Here is a 7,514-nt window from a genome sequence, read left to right as displayed (position 1 = left end):
CCCATCTTGTCTCCTCCAGTGGAAGGAAGACCTTTGATAATGTACTTAACCGTGTTAGAAGATTCCATGGGTTGTGTCCTTGGACAGCAAGACGAGACGAAAAGAAAAGAGCATGCCATTTACTACCTAAGCAAGAAATTCACTGACTGTGAATCCCGCTACTCCATGCTCGAGAAGACGTGTTGTGCTTTGGCCTGGGCTGCCAAGCGTCTCCGCCAGTACATGATTCGACATACTACTTGTTTGATCTCTCATATGGATACAATCAAGTACATCTTTGAGAAGCCTGCTTTAACTGGGAGAATTGCCCGTTGGCAGATGTTGTTATCAGAATATGACATTGAGTATCACGCACAGAAAGCCGTGAAAGGAAGCATTCTAGCTGAGCACCTGGCTCACCATCCACTCAATGGTCATGAATCAACCAGTTTCGACTTTCTGGACGAGGACGTCATGTACCTCAAGATGAAAGATTACGACGAGCCACTACCAGACGAAGGACCTGAGATAGGATCCCAGTGGGGCTTAATCTTTGACGGAGCTGTCAATGCTTATGGACGAGGAATTGGGGCAATCTTTGTTACACCTCAGGGTACCCATATTCCATTTACTGCCAGATTAACTTTCAAGTGCACAAACAATGAGGCCGAATATGAAGCTTGCATCATGGGTCTCGAAGAAGCCGTGGATCTAAGAATTAAACACTTGGATGTATACGGAGATTCTGCTTTGGTCATTAATCAAATCAAAGGAGAATGGGAAACACGCCAACCAGGGCTAATTCCTTACAAAGACTACGCGAGAAGATTGTTACCATTCTTCGACAGGGTAGATTTTCATCACATTCCTCTCGAAGAAAAAAACTTGGCTGATGCATTAGCCACACTCTCTTCCATGATTAGGATAAATCATTGAAATGACATTCCTCGGATCGATGTTATGCGCCTGGATAGGCCCGCTCATGTTTTCATAGTAGAAGCAATCATCGACGACAAACCGTGGTATCACGACATCAAGAACTTTCTTCAAAAGCAAGAGTACCCTCTTGGGGCGTCAAAGAAAGATAGAAAGACTTTGAGAAAGTTAACTTGTAGATTCTTCCTGAATGAAGATGTTCTGTACAAGAGAAACTTCGACATGATTCTGCTCAGATGCGTTGACAGAAAAGAAGCATAAGTACTCATGAGAGAAATACATGAAGGTTCCTTTGGTACTCACACCAATGGACATACCATGACAAGGAAAATACTGAGAGCAGGATATTATTGGCTGACAATGGAGTCAGATTGCTACCTGTACGCAAAGAGGTGTCACAAATGTCAGATCTACGCCGATAGAATTCATGTGCCACCATCTCTTCTCAACGTACTCTCTTCCCCTTGGCCTTTCTCCATGTGGGGAATCGACATGATTGGAATGATCGAGCCAAAAGCGTCCAACGGACATCGCTTTATCTTGGTAGCTATAGACTATTTCACCAAATGGGTTGAAGCAGCTTCATATGCAAACGTTACAAGACAAGTTGTCGTCAGGTTTATCAAGAATCACATCATCTGTCGCTACGGCATTCCTAGCAAGATAATCACTGACAATGGGTCAAATTTGAATAACAAAATGATGAAGGAACTTTGTGAAGAATTCAAGATTGAGCATCACAACTCATCTCCTTACAGACCAAAGATGAATGGAGCTGTAGAAGCAGCTAACAAAAACATCAAGAAAATCGTTCAGAAGATGGTCATCACTTACAAAGATTGGCATGAAATGCTCCCGTATGCTCTTCATGGTTACCGTACATCAGTACGTACTTCGACTGGAGCAACTCCTTTCTCCCTTGTATATGGCATGGAAGCAGTCCTACCCATAGAGGTTGAGATCCCATCAATGAGAGTCTTGATGGAGGCGAAATTAACAGAAGCCGAGTGGTGTCAAATCAGATTCAATGAATTGAACTTGATCGAAGAAAAGCGCATGACAGCCTTATGCCACGGTCAGCTATATCAACAAAGAATGAAGAAAGCTTTCGACAAAAAGGTTCGACCTCGCACAATCAAAGAAGGCGACCTTGTACTCAAAAAGATTCAATCTTTTCTCACAGACTCGAGAGGGAAATGGACTCCCAATTATGACGGCCCCTACGTGGTCAAGAGAGCTTTCTCAGGAGGAGCCCTAATACTCACGACTATGGATGGAGAAGAATTCACCCGTCCTGTGAACATCGACGCAGTCAAGAAATACTTCGCCTAAATAAACAAAAGAATAGCTCGCTAAGTTGAAAACTCGCAAAGAGCGGCTTAGGCAAAAAAGAGCGTCTCGGTGAATCGAAAACCCGAAATGGCGATTCAGGCAAAAGTTAGAGACATAAAGAAAAATATATATAATCAATCCCGGTAGACTTAAAACCCGAAAGGGGTAGTTTACGCAAAAGTTAGGGATATATGGCAAGTAACTGTGTTCAGGACAAACTTGATCATTCAAAAATCCATAGCGGAGTATTCATCAGCAGTAGGTCATCTTCTACGAAGCACGAATACAGCGCAACTCGGAGTGGAAGGGAAAGATAACGGTCGTCACGTTTCATTGTAGCCCTTTTCCCGAAAAATTACCAATTTCCAACTTTGTAAATACTCCATGGAATCAAGCATTTGGCTGATTACCATTCCGTAAATAAAAATTTGAGCCTTGTGCTTTTTCTTTGCAAATCTAGTCTTATTCAGTTTCATGAGATGCATTTTAAGTTTAAACAGTCATTTTCTTGAAAAAAATGTTTTCATAAAATAAAATGAATTTACTTGCAAAAATATAGAGGTGAAATTTTCTTTCTAAGGTTTACAAACAATAGGAAGAATGCAAACAGCTACTCCGAGAACGGTTGAGACTCCGGGAACCAAGATTTCCCCATGAGGTCGCTTTGCGAACATCTCCCGATGACGGATCTTCACTTCAATTTATATTACTCACTTCGGACAGCGGACAGCTGATAACCAGGTATTCCCAACAGAGTTCGAACTACAAGAAGAAGACATCTTCTAATCAACAAGATTCAAGTCGTATCATAGGATTTTACATCCGCGACAATTCTATTCACATTCACTTTGCATTTCATAATCATCATAATATTCATGCATTTTGTCTCACATCATATTTGCGTAATGAGCATAGTCTAGCCAGGTTTTGATCGTGTTAATACCCAAATTACTTGGACATATACTCGAGATTCCCCTGCGAAGTTGTGAAAGGGTTTTTCTTCTTCATAAAGAAGGTTCATACACCCAAATTCCCCAAGCAAGTCAACAAATGGTAGTCTCCCTCAAAGCGATAGTTTGTTCACTTTTGGAGTTCCTCAGCCAAGATTCTCCCGCAGAGCAACACTCGACAGTCTTCTTCAGATGAGATAGTCTATTTCTCATTTTGGAATTCCCCACAGGGTCGATGAGCGGTTCTCTTCTCCAAGAAGTGTGGATTCCCCGACATAATTGACAAGTGGTAGTTTTTCCTCCTGGAAAACAGTTTGGTATTTCCCCAGCAGGGTCAAGAGATGCCACTTTTCGTCAAAGAAAATAATTTGGAATCTCCCCAGCAGATCGACAAATGATCCCCAGCGGAGTCAGTGAATGGCAGTCTCTTTTGGCAAAAGACAGTTCACTCACTTTTTCGGACAAAAATAACGAATGGCAACCTTCTTCATGAAGACAGTTCGTTTCGCTTAAAGATTCCTCAACAAAGTCAGCAAATGACAGTCTCTTTCGACAGAAGACAGTTTGCTCACTTTCTTTCACGGCAGGGTCAACAAATGGCGGTCTCTCCCAGTAGAAGACAGTTTGTTCCCCTAGCAATTGGCAAATGGCAGTCTTTCCCCAAGGAAAGACAGTTTGTCTGTTAAAACATTCAAGAGATCGACAAATGGCAGTTTCTTTAAACAGTTTGTCTGTTTCTGGGATGTTTCATCCCCTTCAGAGTCGACAAATGGCGGTTCTCCTCTTAGGAAAACAGTTTGTTGGTTCCCTGGCATAAGTCGATGAATGTGGGTTTTCACCCAGAAAACAGTTTGTCTGCTTTCAAGCAAAGTCATTAGCCCCTCAAAAGATCATGAGGCCATATGACATTCTTTCAAGACGTCAAGTCAAAAGGAAAGATGGTGAAGTTTCTTTATTACCATCAAATGGCGTCTCATCTCCAAGTGCTGATGAGAAGTTTGATGAGGAAACGAACCTTTGAAGTTTCTTTATTACCATTAAATGGCGTCTCATCTCCAAGTGCTGATGAGAAGTTTGATGAGGAAACAAACCTTTGAAGTTTCTTTATTACCATCAAATGGCGTCTCATCTCCGAGTGCTGATGAGAAGTTTGATGAGGAAACAAATCTTTGGAGAATTTCTCTTTATCTGAGATATTGTCCAAAATCACAACTTAGACCAGTTTCGAGATATGGACATCCGAAACGAGGGGAGGTTGTTCACCTTTTTCTAAGTGTCAACACTTAGTTAAAGAAGATGGATTGCGCATCCTACATTGCCATCCATTCACCAGAGTTTATATCGGGTGTTTCTACAGGAGTTTGTCTCCCTATTCCCCGCCTAGTGCGACAACGGGATCAAGTCATGCAAAGATTTTATCACTATTACATCTCAGAAGCGCCGAAAATTCGGGCATTCTTTGGTATTTAAGTCTCTTTCACTCTGAAGCAATCGAGATATTAATCTCTCTCTCTCCAGACGAAAGAAACTTAAATAGGGGCATCTGTCATACCCTAATTTTTGACCCCCCTGAGATGACATATCTTCAGGCTTTTCATCAGGTCAAAGCAAGTGCCCAGAGCAGTTGATCAGTGCATTTTTATGCACGTTCTTCCATGTTTGTACTTAGGCATTTCTATGGTTTGGTTTGTTTATTTTTCTATTTTATTATGTTTTTATATTTTATTTTATTTTTGCACTTATTTGATTTTCGTACTTAATTTTCAGCTTTAGCAGCTTTCACGAATAAATTCATAATTGGAGCTTGGAGTATCGGATTAAAGCGTTCTACCAGTCGTTGGAAAGCTAAGAAAAAGATCTACGATTTTTGTTCAGAAGTCAGAAGCAAATTCGGACTCCAAAAAGGCCAGAAAACTCGTACAAGCTGCTGCATTATTTTTTGTATTTTGTTTGGGTTAGTTGTATTGGGCCTGGATCACACATTTGACCCAGTTAAGTTGTGAAACGGGTCGTGCTATTGTTCCTTAGGTTAGGCAGCCACGAAAATACTGTTCATCATCACTATTCACGAAATTCTTGAAGCTTGTACGAATTGATCCATGGCGAACTAATCACTTTTGGTTGATCTACCGAATTCAGGTTCCTAAACTATGAGATTATTATAAGTTTTGCAATAAAATTCCTTTTCCTTCAATAATATATTTTGTTTATCTTTTGCTTAATTTGATATTCGTAATATATGTTGTTTGGTTCGATTGAATTATGTTTTCCAATTTATTTGCGGCTTATCGTTGCTTAATCGTTAATTCGCTGTATGCCTAACCGAATGCTTAATTCGGCAAACGGAAAGCATCATTCGTATGATATTGTTACGCTTGTTGATTATATTGTAATCGAACGGGAAAGGAATCCGCTTAGGATAGTGAGATTTTAATAATAGATGATTGGTAGGAACTGAATCGGTAGATTGACTTATTTCCATAATCACTTATTTCAAAACAGCTTAATTTCATAATCACTTTTGATAATCATTTTTTCGACCAAACCAACCCCCCCCTTAATCGATTTAGCTTATAGTTAATAAAAATCAAGAGTCCTTGAGAGACGATACACGAGTTACCGTTACCGTTGTTACTACAGTTTGCAATTTTACTCGTTTTTGACCCGCGTGCGACATATTTTCAATGAGGGCCCTGGCAGCAGCTGGAGTTTTGTCAACAAGTGCTCCACCACTAGCAGCATCAAGAATGTTTCTATCCATAGGCAACAACCCCTCATAAAAGTACTGAATAAGAAGTTGCTCGGTAATCTGGTGTTGAGGACAGCTTGAAACTAACTTCTTGAACCTATCCCAATATTCAGCCAATGACTCGTTATCTTGTCTAATGCCACATATTTCTTTTCGGATTGAAGCAGCTCTAGAGGCAGGAAAGTATCGCTCCAAGAACACTCTCTTCAGAGCATTCCAGCTTGTGATTGAATTTGGTTCGAGATCATATATCCAGTCCTTCGCTGCACCCTGCAAAGAAAAAGGAAAAGCACGAAGTTTGATATGATCTTCAGTGATCCCTTCAGGCTTCAATGGTGTAGAGCACACCACCTGGAATTCCTTCAAATGTTTGTGTGGATCCTCACCTGCAAGACCATTAAACTTTGGCAACAAGTGTATTAAACCCGATTTTAATTCAAAAGGAACAGCAACAGCATCATATTCAATACACAAGCCATTATAATTAACATCAGGGGCTGCAAGTTGCCTTAGAGTTCTATTTTCAGCCATTTCAAAAGCAAATTCAGAATCAGAATCAAACAAATTATGCAAATAGTCAGACTCAGAATCAGACTCAGCTATGGTCGGTGAAGGTGAACTATTGCTAGCCTGGCCTACTCTACGAAGTGTGTGCAAGGTTCTCTCTACCTCAGGATCAAAAGCAACAAGTTCAGGACAGGAAGACCTAGTAGCCAGGACTAGTGCACAGCAATGCAGCAACAATCGTGAAAATACCAACTATGTCCCTAAAACAACACAATGAAGCAAATCGATTAAAAATAATTCAAAAAAATAAACTGACACCAAAAATAATCTAATGACGTAAAAATAAATTTTTGATATTTTTTTCGGAATTTTTCGACTCTATGAAAACAGAAAATAAATCATTAAAAATAGAAAAACGATGAATTTGGCGATTTTGGGGTCGAATTCCCTTACTCTTCTAGAGTATGGGAGTATTGATCGCACGATTTTTCTACTTCCAGTAGGCAAAAACAGTTTACAATCGAATACAATTCTGTCCAGACCAAGGGTGTACATCAAATTCAAGGTTCCTCGAACAGAGCTTTAGAAACCAGACTTGATGAGCTGACTGCTTTAGTTAAACAACTTGCAGTTGCGAAACCTCAAACAGCAATTGTATGTGGCATTTGTACAGCTCATGATCACCCCACTGATACTTGTCCTCTTCTGAAAGATGATACTGTTACCGAGCTGCCTCAAGCTTATGCAGCCAACCTTTACAACCAGAACAGGTACAACAACACCCCTGACTTGTCTACCAACAAATATCACCCCAATTGGAGGAATCATCCCAACCTCCGATATGGAAATCAGCAGCCTTCCCAACAACAGCTCACCGTTCCATTACCCCAACCACATCACACCCCTCCAGCTACTACTTCCGGACCATCCTTGGAAGATCTTGTTAAGCAAATGGCCGTGAACAACCTTCAGTTTCAACAAAGAACCGACACTAGCATTCAGACCTTGACCACACAGATGGGACAACTTGCTACTCAAATAAATAATATGCAAGCTCAAGG

The sequence above is a fragment of the Vicia villosa genome, linkage group LG6, assembly GCF_029867415.1.
Source record: "Vicia villosa cultivar HV-30 ecotype Madison, WI linkage group LG6, Vvil1.0, whole genome shotgun sequence".
Lineage (NCBI taxonomy): Eukaryota > Viridiplantae > Streptophyta > Magnoliopsida > Fabales > Fabaceae > Vicia > Vicia villosa.
The sequence above is the reverse complement of the archived record's forward strand: the minus strand, read 5'-3'. Positions refer to the sequence as shown.